At 40.5% G+C, this 16375-nt stretch overlaps 1 protein-coding gene across 4 annotated transcripts in view; it reads right to left on the bottom strand.

Annotated features, from left to right (window-relative positions):
* Positions 1–16375, bottom strand: part of TESK2 (testis associated actin remodelling kinase 2) — a 150677-nt gene that overhangs the window by 118522 nt on the left and 15780 nt on the right. The gene's annotated exons all lie outside the window — the stretch shown is intronic.

The raw sequence follows: 16375 nt of genomic DNA on the forward strand, positions 1-16375 counted from the left end.
CCCCATCTCTACTGAAAACATAAAAATTAGCCAGGCATGGTAGCAAGCACCTATAACAGGAGGCTGAAGTAGGAGAATCACTTGAACCTGGGAGGCAGACGTTGCAGTGAGCCAAGATTGTGTCACTGCACTCCAGCCTGGGCAGCAGAGTGAGACACTGTCTCAAAAATATATATATATAAAAATGCAAAGCTTGTCTGCTTCTTTTTACCAATGCCCTTTATAGCCTCATATAATTTTCTCTTTATTTGAAAAATTAATTCCAAATATATAAAACAAAGATTACAAGAAGACTTCAAAATTATATATTATATAATTTTTAAAAAGGAAAACTATATCTAAAAGCAATCTAAAAATTCACTGTTGATGAAACAGCACAGTCCAGTAGAAGTAACTATAGAAGGCTCCATCCCATCTGGTACATAACTAAGAATAAAAGCATAAGCCTACTTTTTCTTTTAGCCTGTCTCTCCTTATTTCTACTTTTTCCCATGAGACTCAATTGTAATGGTTCTATGCAAAATACAACATTGTGATTCCTCAATTAGTGAAATATTATCATAAAGGAGGTGGCTACCTACCCAGTTTACCACTACCACTTCCAACCAAGCCCTGCAACTCAAAGAAAAGTGGCAAGAATCCCAGGGCCATCTTAACAACATGAGTCTGCCTTCTTAGACATTGCCAGAAGTCAGCACTGTACCCAGTGTGTACAATCACAGTTACCTTCCTGGCTATTTGCAATTGGAATTAAGATATTCCAGTCTCAATGGCAGCTTTCTAAAATGGAAGCCATGTAAACTCAGGAGCTGCTGGCCAAGGCCATTTTCTATAATACCACCTGGAAGGCAGAAGAAGTCAAGAGATTGAGGCCAATTTGCAGGGGAAAACATTTCCCTATTCTGCTCTAATCTCCAATTCTTAAGGCCTAACTGCATCCTGAAGTTCCAAGAGATCTCCCTGAATATTTTTGCTTAATCTAGTTCTACCACAGTCTTCAAAGAAGGAAGAATACTCTGAGTTCCCAAAGAACAAAACATTTAAGTACTTCCATTAAATCGTGCCAAAAAGTGGCATCAACACCACCAGACCAAATATTTACATCCACAAGAACAAAAATTTAGGGTTGGCTGGCTGCAGTAGCTCATACCAGTAATCCTAGCACTTTGGGAGGCCAAGGCAAGAGGATCACTTGAGCTCAGGAGTTTGAGATCAGCCAGAGCAACATAGTGAGACCTTGTCTCTATGAAAAAATGTAAAAATTAGCTAGGCATGATGGCATATGCCTGTAGTCCCAGCTACACAGGTGGCTGAGGCAGGAAGATTGCCTGACCCCAGGAGTTTGAGGCTGCAGTGAGCTGTGACAGCGCCACTGCACTCCAGCCTGGGCAACAGAGCGAGACCCTGTCTCAAAAAAAATTTAGGGTTATAAGACAAAAACTTTGTAGTCATAAAAAAGAATGAAATCACGTCCTTTGCAGCAACACAGATGCAGCTAAAAGCCATTATTCTAAGTGAACTACTGCAGAAACAAAAAACCAAATATTGCATGTTCTCAATTATAACTAGGAGCTAAATCTTGGGTTCACACGAACATAAAGATGGGAACAACAGACACTGGAAGCTCCAAAAGGAAGGAGGCAGGCAAGGGCTAAAAAAACTTCCTATTGTGTATCTATCCTATTCCTATTCCTATCTGGGTGATGGAATCAGTAGAGGCCCAAACCTCAGCACCACACAATACCCTTGTAACAAATCTGCCATACCTCCTGAATCTAAAATAGAAATAGAAATTTAAAAATAAAACACAGGCTGAGCACGGTGGCCCACGCCTGTAATTCCAGCACTTTGAGAGGCCAAGCCAGGTGGATCACCTGAGGTCAGGAATTCAAGACCAGCCTGGCCAACATGGCAAAACACTGATTCTACTAAAAATACAAAAAAATTAGCCAGGCATGGTGGCGGACACTTGTCATCTCAGCTACTCAGGAGGGTGAAGCAGGAGAATCGCTTGAACCCAGGAGGCAGAGGTTGCAGTAAGACAGGATCATGCCATTGCACTCCAGCCTGGGCAAGAAGAGCGAAATTCCGTCTCAAAATAAACAAAGGAATAATAATAAAAATAAAATAAAATAGGGTCAGGTGCAGGGGCTCATTCCTGTAATCCAAGCCAGGAGGATCTCTTAAGCCCAGGAGTTCAAGACTAGACTTAGCAACAGAGCAAGACCTCCATCACTAAAAAAAAAAATAATTTTTAAAACCAAAGTTTTCTAATTTTACAGCTAGTAAAAAACATCGAGTTCAGTCATTCATTTTATATTTGAAGAAACATAAGGCCCAGAAAGTGGAAATGCTAAAAATTAATGCTATAACCTATTTACTAGCAAACCTAGACCTGGAACTAAGGACCTAAGGGTAGTGCATTTCTCAAAGTGTGTCTGTTGATAATGTGCTTCAGACTACCTGAGAAGCTTGTTTAAAACACAGAGTCATGGGTCTCACCCTTGACAGCTTTTTTTTTTAAATACAAAGTTTCAAAAAGACCTATGTTGCCCAGGCTGGTCTTGAACTCCTGGCCTCAAGTGATCCACCCACCTCAGCCGCCCAAAGTGCTAAGATTACAGGGGTGAACTGCACTTGACCACTTAAAAAAAAAAATCAGGAATTTTACAAGCATTTCCTCATTTAATCCTCAAAACATGGCCAGGTACAGTGGCTCACGCCTGTAATCCCAGCACTTTGAGAATTGCTTAAACCCAAGAGGCAGAGATTGCAGTGAGCTGAGACAGCACCACTGCACTCCAGCCTGGGTGAAAGTGCGAGACTCCATCTCAAAAAAAAAAAAAAAATAGCAAGATAGGTCTCATCTCCATTTTACAGAAAAAGAAATATAGGCTCAGGAAGTGAAATAACTTGTCTAAGGATACAGAGCTAGTAGAACCAGAACTGGAACCAAGTTCTATTTAGCACCAAACCTCACTTCTTCCATTTTATTATTACTTAGCTCAGTATTTTTCCACTATGAGAGTTGTAGGAATTAAGTTAATCATCTGGGTAGAAAAAAAGAACAGAGACTTAAGTGCAGAGCAAGGCTAGGCTGATTATAATTTGAACAGAGACAGAAAAGAAACTTTAGAAAAATAACAAGATATTAAAGTAATATATAAAACATATGTAAAGTACATAAAACATCATTGACTATATAAAACACAGTTGTCAGTTGGGCACGGTGGTTCACGTCTATAATCCCAGCACTTTGGGAGGTCAAGCAGGGTGGATTGCCTGAGGTCAGGAGTTCAAGACCAGCCTGGCCAACGTGGTGAAACCCTGCCTCTACTGAAAATACAAACATTAGCTGGGCATGGTGGCATGTGCCTGTAGTCCCAGCTACTCAGGAGGCTGAGGGAGAAGAATCACTTGAACCTGGAAGGTGGAGGCTGCAGTGAGTCGAGATTGTGCCACTGCACTCCAGCTTGAGTGACAGAGCAAGACTCTGTCTCAAAAAACAACAACAAAAAACATAGTTGTCTGCTAAACTGAACAATTCGGTAAGTTTGCCATCTAAGTGACTTTTTCATTTTTGAGATATACACTCTTTAATTTTTATGGGTACATAGTAGGTATACATATTTATAGAGTACATGAGTTATTTTGATATAGGCATACAATGTGTAATAATCACATCAGGGTAAATGAGGTATCCATCACCTCAAGCATTCATCATTTTTTTGTGTTACAAACATTCCAATTGTACTCTCCAAGTTATTTTAAAATATACAATGAATTATTGCTGACTGTAGTTAATCTGTTGTGCTATCAAATACTAAATCTTATTTATTCTATCAATCTATATTATTGTACCTATTAACCATCCCTATTTGCCACTCAACACCCCCCATACATTACCCTTCCACCCTCTGGTAACCATCATTTTATTCTCTATCTCCATGAGTTCAATTGTCTTAATTTTTAGCTCCTACAAATGAATCAAAGTTTGTCTTTCTGTGCCTGACTTATTTCACTTAACATGATGTCCTCAAGTTCCACCCACGTTGCTGCAAAAAAGAGGATCTCATTCTTTTTTATGGCTGAATAATAATCCCTTTGTATAGTTACCACATTTTCTTTATCCATTCATCTGCTGATAAACATTTAGGTTGCTTCCCAATCTTGGCTATTGTAAACAGTGCTGTAATAAACATGGGAGTGCAAACATCTCTTTGAAATACTGATATCCTTTCTTTTGGGTATATATTCAGCAGTGGGATTGCTATATCATATGGTAGCTCTATTTTTAGTATTTTGAGGGACCTTCATAGTGTTCCGCATAGTGGCTGAAGTAATTTACATTTCCACCAATAGTGTACAAACAAGGGTTCGGTCTTCACATCTTGACCAGCATTATTTGCCCATCTTTTGAATAAAAGCCATTTTAAGGGTGAGATGATATCTCATTGTAGTTTTGATTTGCATCTCTCTGATCATCAATATGTTGAGCAACTTTACATAGATCTGTTTGTCATTTGTATGTCTCCTTTTGGGAAATGTCTGTTCAGATCTTTCATCCATTTTTTTAATCAGATTATTAGATTTTTTCCTATAGAGTTGTCTGAACTCCTTATGTATTCTGGTTATTAATCCTTTGTCAAATGGGTAGTTTGAAATATTTTCTCCCATTCTATGGGTTGTCTCTTCACTTTGTGTGCAAAGTGAAGCTTTTTAACTTCATGTGATCACGTGTCCATTTTTGCTTTGGTTACCTGTACTTTGGGGATATCACTCAAGAAATCTTGGCCCGGCTGAGCCTAGTGGCTCATGCCTGTAATCTCAGCACTTTAGGAGGCCGAGGCAGGCAGATCAGGAGGTTAGGAGTTCAAGACCAGCCTGGTCAACATGGTGAAACCCTGTCTCTACTAAAAATACAAAAATTAGGCCGGGCGTGGTGGCTCACTCCTGTAATCCCAGCATTGGGAGGCCAAGGCAGGCAGATCACCTGACGTCAGGAGTTCGAGACCAGCCTGACCAACATGGTGAAACACCATCTCTACTAAAAATACAAAATCAGCTGGGTGCTGTGGTGCATGCTTGTAATACCAGCTACTTGGGAGGCTGAGGCAGGAAAATCACTTGAACCCAGGACGCAGAGGCTGCAGTGAGCCAAGATTTCACCATTGCGCTCCAGCCTGGGTAACAGAGCAAGACTCTGTATAAAAAAAAATACAAAAAGTAGCCGGGAGTAGTGGCATGTGCTGGTAATCCCAGCTACTCAGGAGGCTGAAGCAGGAGAATCGCTTGAAACCATGAGGCAGAGACTGCAGTGAGCCGAAATTGGCCACCGCACTCCAGCCTGGGTGACAGAGTGAGACTCCATCTCAAAAAAGAAAGAAAGAAAGAAACTGCTAATTGCAACTGAACTGCTTTGGTAGGAGTCCTGTTAGAAATTTTCCAATAGTACAATAGACTGAATTTTGGTATTCATATCTTGACTCACAGCACTTTTCAAGAGGGGTAAATGTATTTCCCAAATATTATATCCTTAGAGAAACTCTTGCACATAAACACAAGAGACCTGAATAAGATATTCATTTCATTTTACCACTGTGTGTAATAAGAGGAAAGGAAGGAAACCACCTCAAGTTCATCTGTAGGAGCAATAGATTATAAACTGTAGCATATTTATCAATAAAACATACAGTACTTAGATAAATAAATCATATGTAGCAATGTGGATGTATTTAAAAAGTAATGTTGAGTTGAGGGAAAAAGCAAGTTGAATTTCATTCAGAAAAAGGTTTTTAAAGAAGTTATTGAGAAAAATTGCACAACCACCCCTATAGTATACCATTTTTATAAAAATGTATTTTTAAAAGTACGCAAAACATTGGATACATCTTTGTAGCGAAAAAACAAAAAAAAAAAGAAAAAAGAAAAAGAAAAATACACAAAATAATATATACTAGTCAGGCGCGATGGCTCACGTCTATAATCCCAACACTTTGTGAGGCCAAGGTGGTGTATTGCTTGAGCCCAGGAGTTGGAGACCAGCCTGAGCAACATGGTGAAACCTCATCTCTACAAAAAATACAAAAATTAGCCAGGCATGGTGGCATGTACCTGTAGTCCCAGCTACTCAGGAGGCTGAGGCAGGAGGATCAGTTAGGCCCAGGAGGTCAAGGCCTACAGTGAGCCATGATCACATCACTGCACTCCAGTCTGGGCAACAAAGCAAGACCCTGTCTCAAATAATAATAATGATAATATATATTACATATTATAGAAAAGCAGAATATCATAGTGATGAATAGTATGATACCCACAGCCAAACAATCTAGGTTCAAATCCTTGCTCCATAACTTGTAGTTACATGAACTTGGGATATGTTATTTAATCTCTCTAAATGTCTAGTTCCCTATTTGTAAAATGAAAATAAAAACAGTGCATATGTTATATTTTATATCTATTAACTCATTTAATCCTTACAATAACCACAAGGTTATTAAGTGAATAGTACCTGATCAACAATAAGCATTCAACTCCTGTTATAATAATTATTAAAGATACTACATATTTATAGTAAACATCTAAAAGCATGAACGAAAAATGCAGACACTAAATTCAAAATAGTATTTGCCTCAGGGGGAAAGAAGAGAAATGACAAGGAAGGGAAACAAGAGACTAAGATTTTGTTTCCTTAACGTGACGAAGTGGCCAAGTAATTAAGGTGATGAACTGCCAATAATATTTTTGTTTCCTTTTATTGAAAAATAAGGCAGGTGTGGTGGGTCACACCTGTAATCCCAGGACTTTGGGAGGCCAACATGGGCAGATCACAAGGTCAGGAGATCAAGACCAGCTTGGCCAACATAGTGAAACCCCATCTCTACTAAAAATACAAAAATTAGCCAGGTGTGGTGGCAGACGCCTGTAATCCCAGCTACTCGGGAGGCTGAGACAAGAGAATCATTTGAAACCGGGAAGCAGAGGTTGCGGTGAGCCAAGATCTCGCCATTACACTCCAACCTGGGTGACAGAGTGAGACTCTATCTCAAAAAAAAGAAAAGAAAGAAAAAGAAACCTATGACAAACAACACACAAAATGATCTATCTGTTAATTTTATCATTTTTCATTAACTAATATTTGTTAATTCTGGGTGATATTTATTATACTATACTCTTTTCTGCATTTATATTTTTTTAATTTGAAAAAAGTTTAACAGTTCTTTCTCTTTTTTTAAAGTCTATTGCTCATGCAACAGCTATGTAGCATGCTTAGGCCAAAAAATTGAGAACAATTTGGCAAATAAACATCATCCCAGTGTGCAAGCCAAGCCTCTAGACTCTCAAACTTTTATCTGCTAAATTTCCACTGTAGCTTTTGGTCCTAGGAGTATTTATATCTTAGGCTATAACTTCAAAATAATTGGGTGAATTTTTGGATGGCCTAACTTATTTAAGTCCACAAACTTAAAATATTGGGTAGGAGGCTAGGCGCGGTGGCTCACGCCTGTAATCCCAGCACTTTGGGAGGGGCCAAGGTGAGCAGATCACCTGAGGTCACAAGTTCAAGGCCAGCCTGGCCAACATGGTAAAAGTTTGTCTCTACTAAAAATACAAAAAATCAGCCAGGCATGGTGGTACGCACCTGTATCCCAGCCACTCAGGAGGCTGAGGCAGGAGAATCACTTGAACCCGGGAGGCGGAGGTTGCAGTGAGCTGAGATCCCACCCTTGCACTCCAGCTTCGACAACAAGAGGGAAACTCTGCCTCCAAAAAAAATAAATAAATGGGTGGGAGCAGTGGCTCATGTTTGTAATCCCAGCAGTTTTAGAGGCTCAGGCAGGATGAGGGCTTGAGCCCAGGAGTTCAAGATCAGCCTGGACAACATAGTGAAACCCCTGTCTCTAAAAAAATACAAAAACCAGGCTGGCATGGTGGTGCACACCTGTGGTGAGCTGTGTTTGTGCCACTGCATTCCAGCCTGGGCAACAGAACAAGAGCCTGTCTCAGAAAAAAAAAAAAAAAAAAAAATCAGAGAGCTCATAACAAACACTGATATTTAGTGTAAAGCCCCTATCACATGCTAAAGTAATATTAATGATTAGATAGTTGAGATGAGTGGTAAGAAGTAGAGTCCTCTCCATGAGAGTAAGAACTGTATTAATCCATTTTGGACAAGTCCTGAGCAAGAGAAAACTTCCAAACCATGCCTTCTGCTCCCTTGGCCGGCATACTAAAGGACTACATTTTAAATGAAATCAACTAAGCTATAAATGGCTGTCAATTTAGTCTGACAGATTTTAATAACTAATAAAAGGCAGCAAAGGTGCACACGTACAAACTCTAAAACCAAGCCCAATTTTATGAAATCTGGAAATGATTAATTTTAAAATAAGAAAATACATTACTTGAAATACACAACATTTTATGATGGTTTCTGCCTCTAGATTACCTCTCTTGGTCTTATTTATGGAGTATTATCTATTGATACTAATAGTGTCCCTCAAAGAATATACATTTTTTGTATGTTAATGTGTGTGTATATATATATCTCCACACAATATATCTCTTTTGGAACAGAGATAACTACAGTTACCATCACATTACCAGAAAAATATAAGGCGTTATTGTCACAATGGTGGAGGTGTGGGATGAGCACTACTGGTATTTTAGTGGGCAGCGACTAGGAAAGCTAAATATCTTACAATGCACAAAACAAAGAACTGTTCTTCCCTAAATGCCAATAGTGCCCTGGTTAAGAAAAACTGTGTTAGAAAAGCTTAATCATTTTTGTTCTTTAACTAGAAAATAGCATTTAGCAGTCTTTCAAAAATGCCCAAATTATGTGGCTTATGAGGACACAAGTAATTTTTTACTAACCATGTTCTCTACTTAAATATTATACACTTGCAAATTCAAAACTTTTTCTTTTCTACATAGGTAGGTTTGTTTTTTCAAATATTAATTTCATTTATATAGAGGTTGATTTGTTTTTCACAAAGAAAATATAATTAAAAGCTTTGATTGGGGAAAATAATTTGAAAAGCTACCAATAAAAAAAGTTGGTGAACTAAATAGCCTATCTTCAATATTATATATTTTTTTAATCTTTCCAAAGTAAGAATTCTGCAAATTATTTTCCAGAAATATCAAGAAAATTTTTAGGACTCTCAGACCACATTCCTGTCTGAAATGCTTCTGGAAATAATTACTGCAGCCACTATTTACTATAGATCATGCATTCTACCAAGGGTTTTGTATATTATCTCTAATCTTTGTGACAATTCTGCAAAGGATGTATTACCATCTCTAAATAAAGAGAAAGAAATCAAAATCCTGAGAGATTATGACTTCTCCAAACAAACAACTAGTGACACTCAGGATTCAAATCTAGTAGTTTCAAACCTAAGCACTTCCCATTTAACGTGTCTCCTTCAAAAATACAGTCAAATTTCTATGAAAAATGATTTGTGAGTTAGCTATGTAGAAAGCACCTGACTTCAAACTATACTACAAGGCTACAGTAATCAAAAAAAAGAAAGAAAGAAAGCTACTACTATTCCCCAATTTCTCTCAATAGGGAGACTAAAAAGTGTACAAATGATAGTTCTCCCAGTGTCTGAGGCAAAAGACTTTCTTCATTCAATCATATTCTACAGACATAATTAGCACTGATTTAAACAGACTTTCTAAAGAATGGATGCCATGCTGACAAGGAAAATATAACAAATCCCAATCATTCTCTATTTTCCATTCTAATGCACATTATCTGTTATTTCTTACCCCTGCATTTCACCAAAACAAAGTAGATAAAACAACAGGGAAGACACAAACATAATCCTGGAATGCACTAAAAAGCTATCTACCAACAGGTAGCTGGATTAGGCAAAGTGTCAGCCAGCAATCAAAAATTGTCAATGTCCATCCAAATAGGGAATCATATGTACACAAAGTTGGTAATATTATCCCACAAAATAAGTAAAAAGGATTTCTGAGAATTCAGTGAACTTTTATACCCTAGATAGAAAGAGTAGAAAAAGAGGCGAGGCACGGGGTGGCTTGTGCCTGTAATCCCAGCACTTTGGGAGGCCAAGACAGGCGGATCACGAGTTCAGGAGATCAAGGCCGTCCTGGCGAACACGGTGAAACCCCATCTCTACTAAAAATACAAAAAATTAGCCAAGTAGTGGTGCGTGCCTGTAGTCCCAGCTACTTGGGAGGCTGAAGCAGGATAATCTCTTGAACCCAGGAGGTAGAGGTTGCAGTGAGCTGAGATCACGCCATTGCACTCTAGCCTGGGTGACAGAGCAAGAGCAAGACTTCATCTCAAAAAAAAAAGGAAAAAAAAAAAAAGAAAAAGAATGCAAACATAATACATCAATATCCTCATCACATTGTTTTCTTTCTATGATCATAAAAAGTCCCTACCTAATTCAAAATAAATGGAGGATTCATTATGAGCAATATGTAGCCCAGAAAACTGGCCATTTATTTTCTAGAATGAGAATACTGAAGAGTACATTAGCTAGGTGTCAATGCCAAATACATGGCAAATCTACATGACAGGTCTGCTCAGCTGTTTTCCTTTCTATGGACCAACACAGCAAATACAGACACATTTCAGGATGACTGTCTAATTAAAAATAAAAGCAATACTGCTGAGCTTGCCATCCTGCTGTGAAATAATGAGTTGCAGTTTCCATTCAAACCAAGGGCAATCTAGCATAAAAACTGGCATCCCTATCTAATTAACCACGAATATACACAATGGCATATATTAGTACTAGACAGATCAAAAGCCAGTTCTTAAAAGCATATTAGCTCTTCTAAATAAGCATCATATTTGCTGTGTAACTTCAATCCACCAGGCTCTAAGCCATGACATAAAACAGAAACTTAGGGGAAAAGTTATAAAGGCAGTCAGAGGTGAACTAGTTTAATCTTTTGACCAATTCAGGAATCCCCTCTATTGATTCAAATTTTTTTTGGAGCAGAGATAACTACAGTTACCATCACATTACCAGAAAAATATAAGGCATTATTGTCACAATGGTGGGGTGTAGAATGAGCACTACTGGTATTTTAGTGAGAAGGGATTAGGGAAGCTAAATTGAGTATTTAGTGCAAGGCATTATGACAGGTGCCATAGTATTTACAGAGCATTTACTGTTATATCCATAACAATCCTACAAAATAGATACTATTATTACCCCCAATTTATAACTGTGTAAACGAAGGCATTAAGGAATTACTTAACTTGCTCAATCTCATAACCAAGAAGTGGTAGAGCCAGCTGGGCGTAGTGGCTCACACCTGTAATCTCAGCACTTTGGGAGGCCAAGGCGGGTGGATCACCTGAGGTCAGGAGTTCAAGACCACCCTGGCTAACATGGTGAAACCCTGTCTTAAAAAAAAAAAATTAAAGAAGTGGTAGAGCTAGAATTTCAAACACAGAGCCTGTACTCTTAATCACTATATTAATATTGCCTCTCTGGTAGGAGGATGTACAAAATGGAATAAAACATGACTCCATCTTTCCAGGAGCTCAGTCTCCCAGAAAGACATATGTAAATCAATGAATATAATACAATGCAATAAGATAATTATTAATGACAAATAAGAGGGAAGGCTTATTTAAGGTACTGGCAGTGAGGACAGAGAAGTAAGAGAAGATAAGTGACCTATTTTTTTAGAGATGGGGGGTCTGAGACCAGACACGGTGGCTCATGCCTATAATCCCAGCACTTTGGGAGGCCAACACGGGTGGATCACCTGAGATCAGGGGTTCAAGACCAGCCTAGCTGACATGGCAAAACCCTGTCTCTACTAAAAACACAAAAAAATTAGCTGGGCGTGGTGGCGAGTGCCTGTAATCCCAGCTACTCCGGAGGCTGAGGTAGGAGAATCGCTTGAACCTGGGAGGTGTAGGTTGCAGTGAGCTGAGATCGCCCCACTGCACTTCAGCCTGGGTGACAGAATGAGACTCTGTCTCTGAGAGAGAGAGAGAGAGAGAGAGAGAGAAAGAGAGAGAGATAGGGGTCTCACTATGTTGCCCAGGCTGGACTTCTCAGGCATGATTATTGCACACTATAGCCTCAAACTCATAAACTCAAGGGATCCCCTTTGCCTCAGCCTCCTTAATAGCTGGGACTACAACCCAGCACTACCATGCTAGGTAGAGATAAGTGACATTTTTAAAAAGGTGATCAAGGCCGGGCACAGTGGCTCACACCTGTAATCCCAGCACTTTGGGAAGTAGAAGAGGGTGGATCACCTAAGGTCAGGAGTTCAAGACCACCCTGTCCAACATGGTGAAACCTTATCTCTACTAAAAATACAAAAATTAGCCAGGCATGGTGGCAGGCACTTGTGATCCCAACTACTTGGGAGGCTGAGGCAGGAGAATTGCTTGAACCCAGGAGGCAGAAATTGCAGTGAGCCAAAATCGCGCCATTGCACTCCAGCCTGGGCGACAAAAGCAAAACTCCATCTCAAAAAAAAAAAAAAAAAAAAGGTGATCAAATGGATATAGGAGGTACAAGAGGTACCCAGGATGACTCCAAGTTTAACTAGAATCCCTCCCATGTTTCTGGTTTAGGTAACTGGGAGAATGGCTAGCCATTCATCTAAAGGAAATGATTTGTAAGGAGATGCGAATTCTTCTCAGATCTTGCTGAGTTTAAGTTGCCTTTAGGAACACCAGTTAACAATGTCCAGGAGGCTGCTGGAGGCACCACACTGGAGCTTAGGAGCATATATTAGCTCTTCTAAATAAGCATCATATTTGCTGTGTAACTTCAATCCACCAGGCCCTAAGCCGTGACATAAAACAGAAACTTACGGTGAAAGTTATAAAGGCTGTTGGAGACACCACACTGGAGCTTAGGAGAGAGGACCAGAATGGAGATGTACACTTAAAAGTCACTAGCACTTACTAAAGAATTTCCCAAAGTAGAGAATATGATTATAGATAATACTGAGTTCCTACTATGTACCAAAGCCCAGGCCCCTGCTTTTTGTGCTTAGGTGAAAGCAGATAAGAGGCCAAGGGAACATCAATATACATAGGATGAAAAAAGGAAGAGTATACCAATGAGACTAAAAAAAAAAGAAAAAAGCAAGAATAAAACCAGAAGAAAGTATTTTTGCCAGGCCAGGCATGGTGGCTAATGCCTGTAATCCCAGCACTTTGGGAGGCCGAGGCAGGTGGATCACCTGAGGTCGGGAGTTCCAGACCAGCCTGACCAACACAGGAAATTCCGTCTCTACTAAAAATACAAAATTAGCCAGGCATGGTGGCACATGCCTGTAATTCCAGCTATTCGGGAGGCTGAGGCAGGAGAATTGCTTGAACCCAGGAGGCAGAGATTGTGGTGAGCCGAGATCATGCCATTGCACTCCAGCCTGGGCAACAAGAGCAAAACTCCATCTCAAATAAAAAGAAAGTATTTTTGCCATTGATAGTAATGACAAAAGTCACAATTACTTTTGCCCAAGCTAATATGTCACAGAAACCAAAAGTGGAAAGAGCAAAGACATCAAATGCCACAAAGTAGTATATGGTATAAAGAAAAGTGTCCGCTGGATTGGACACTAAAGAAGGCAGAGTCAGCCTGGCCTACTAAAACAACACCAGTAACAAAGAGCTCACACCAGCAATCTGTTTTATTATTGCAAAGTTCTGGTTGTTAAAAAGCTTTTCTTCTTTCCAACAACAACAACAAAAAGCAAAGGCATTGGAGTACACAGTACTGTGTTCAAATTCTGCCTCTGAAGAATTAACAGTTAAAACAACCAAATGCAATGACGATACTTGGCTAGGTCCTGATTTGAACAAATCAGCTATAAAAGGTAATTGGGGATTTTTTTTTTTTTTTTTTTTGAGATAAGGTCTTGCTCTATCACCCAGGCTGGAGTACAGTGGCTCAATCATAGCTTACTTGCAGCCTTATACTCCTAGGCTCAAACAATCCTCCTGCCTCACCTCCCAAAGTCCTGGGATTATAGGTATAAGCCACCATGCCTAGCCAACTGGGGAAATTTTACTAAGCACTACTACTAGATAATAGTAGAAAATTACTGTTAATTTTAAGTATAATAATGATATTAAGATTATATATAACATTTTTCTGCCAGGCATGGGGCTCACGCCTGTAATCTCAACACTTTGGGAGACCAAGGCGGGCAGATCACCTAAGGTCAGGAGTTCAAGACCAGCCTGGCCAACATGATGAAACCCCAACTCTACCAAAAATACACAAAAAATTAGCGGGGTGTGGTGGTGCATGCCTATAGTCCCAGCTACTCAGGAGGCTGAGGCAGAAGAATCACTTGAACCTGATCTCAGCTCACCACAACCTCAGCCTCCTGGGTTCAAGCGATTCTCCTGCCTTTGCCCCCCAAGTAGCTGGGATTGCAGGCATGCGCCACCATGCCCGACTAATTTTGTAATTTTAGTAGAGATGGGGCTTCTCCATGTTGATCAGGCTGGTCTCAAACTCCTCACCTCAGGTGATCCGCCCACCTCAGCCTCCTAAAGTGCTGGTATTACAGGCATGAGCCACCACGCCTGGCCTTTTTTTTTTTTTTTTTTTTTTTTTTTTTTTGAGATGGAGTCTCACTCTGTTGCCCAGGCTAGAGTGTAGTGATGTGATCTTGGCTCACTGCAACCTCTGCCTCCTGGGTTCAAGCAATTCTACTGCCTCAGCCTCTTGAGCAGCTGGGACTACAGGCATCTGCCAAGACCCCCGGCTAAGTTTTGTATTTTTAGTAGAGACAGGGCTTCACCATGTTAGCCAGGCTGGTCTTGAACTCCTGACCTCAGGTGTTCCACTCGCCTTGGCCTCCCAAAGTGCTGGGATTATAGATGTGAGCCACCGCACCCGGCCAAGAGAATATTTTTATGGCCATGAAAAATGACAGTTGCTATCAGAACACAAAGATATATGTACAAGAATATTAAAGTATACATCATTAGCAACTGTGATGGTTAATATTGAGTGTCAACCTGATTGGATTGAAGGATGCAAAGTACCGTTCCTGGTGTGTCTGTGAGGGTGCTGCCAAAGAAGATTAACATTTGAGTCAGTGGACTGGGAGAAGACCCACCCTCAGTCAGGGTGGGCATCATCTAATCAGCTGCCAGTGTGGCTAGAATAAAGCAGGCAGAAGATGGAAGAGCAGACTTTCTGAGTCTTCTGGCCTTCATCTTTCTCCCATGCTGGATGCTTCCTGCCCTTGAATATCAGACTCCAAGTTCTTCAGCTTTTAGACCCTTGGACTTACACCAGTGATTTGTCAGGGACTCTCAGGCCTTTGGCCACAGACTGAAGGCTGCACTGTTGGCTTCCCTACTTTTCAGGTTTTGGAACTTAGACCAATTCGCCACTGGCTTCCTTGCTCCTCAACTTGCAGATGGCCTATTGTGGGACTTTACCTTGTGATCATCTGAGCCAATTCTCCTTAATAAACTCCCTTACATATATACATATATCCTATTAGTTCTGTCCGTCTAGAGAACCCTGACTAATACAGTAAGAAAGATAAATTGAGACCATCCAAATATCAAAAAATAGAGATAGATTAAATAAATTACAGTTCGGGCCAGGCACAATGGCTCACACCTGTAATCTCAGCACTTTGGGAGACCTGAAGCAGATGGATCATTTGAGCTCAGGAGTTTAAGACCAGTCTGGGCAACATGAGGAGGCCTTATATCTACAAAAAACACAAAAATTAGCCAAGCGTGGTGGCCGGTGCCTGTAATCCCTGTAGTCCCAGCTACTTGGGAGGCTGAGGCAGGAGGATCTCTTGAGCCCAGGAGGCAGAGGTTGCAGTGAGCCAAGATAACACCACTACACTCCACCCTGGGCACTAGAGCAAAACCAATCAATCAATCAATGTGCATCTATACAACTTAATATTATGTAGTAATTAAAAGAATGAAGTGCCAGGCACTGTGCGTGCCTGTTGTCCCAGTTACTCAGGAGGCTGAGGTGGGAGGATCACTTGAGCCCAGGAGCTCAAGCTTCTGGGCTGTAGTGCGCTAAGCCATTCGGGTGTCTGCACTAAGTTCGGCATCAGTATGGTGACCTCCCGGGAGCGGGGGACCACCAGGTTGCCTAAGGAGGGGTGAACTGGCCTAGATCGGAAACAGAGCAGATCAAAACTCCCGTGCTTATCAGTAGTGGGATCGCACCTGTGAACAGCCACTGCATTCCAGCCTGGGCAACATAGCGAGACCCCGTCTCTAAAAAAATAAAATAAAATAAGGTGGCTAGGCACAGTCGCTCACACCTGTAATCCTACCATTTTGGGAGGCCGAGGGGGATAATCCCTTGAGCCCAAGAGTTCTAGACCAGCCTAGGCAAAATAGCGA

The sequence above is a fragment of the Aotus nancymaae genome, unplaced genomic scaffold, assembly GCF_030222135.1.
Source record: "Aotus nancymaae isolate 86718 unplaced genomic scaffold, 86718_ANA_hifiasm-v0.15.2.pri h1tg000007l, whole genome shotgun sequence".
Taxonomy (NCBI): domain Eukaryota; kingdom Metazoa; phylum Chordata; class Mammalia; order Primates; family Aotidae; genus Aotus; species Aotus nancymaae.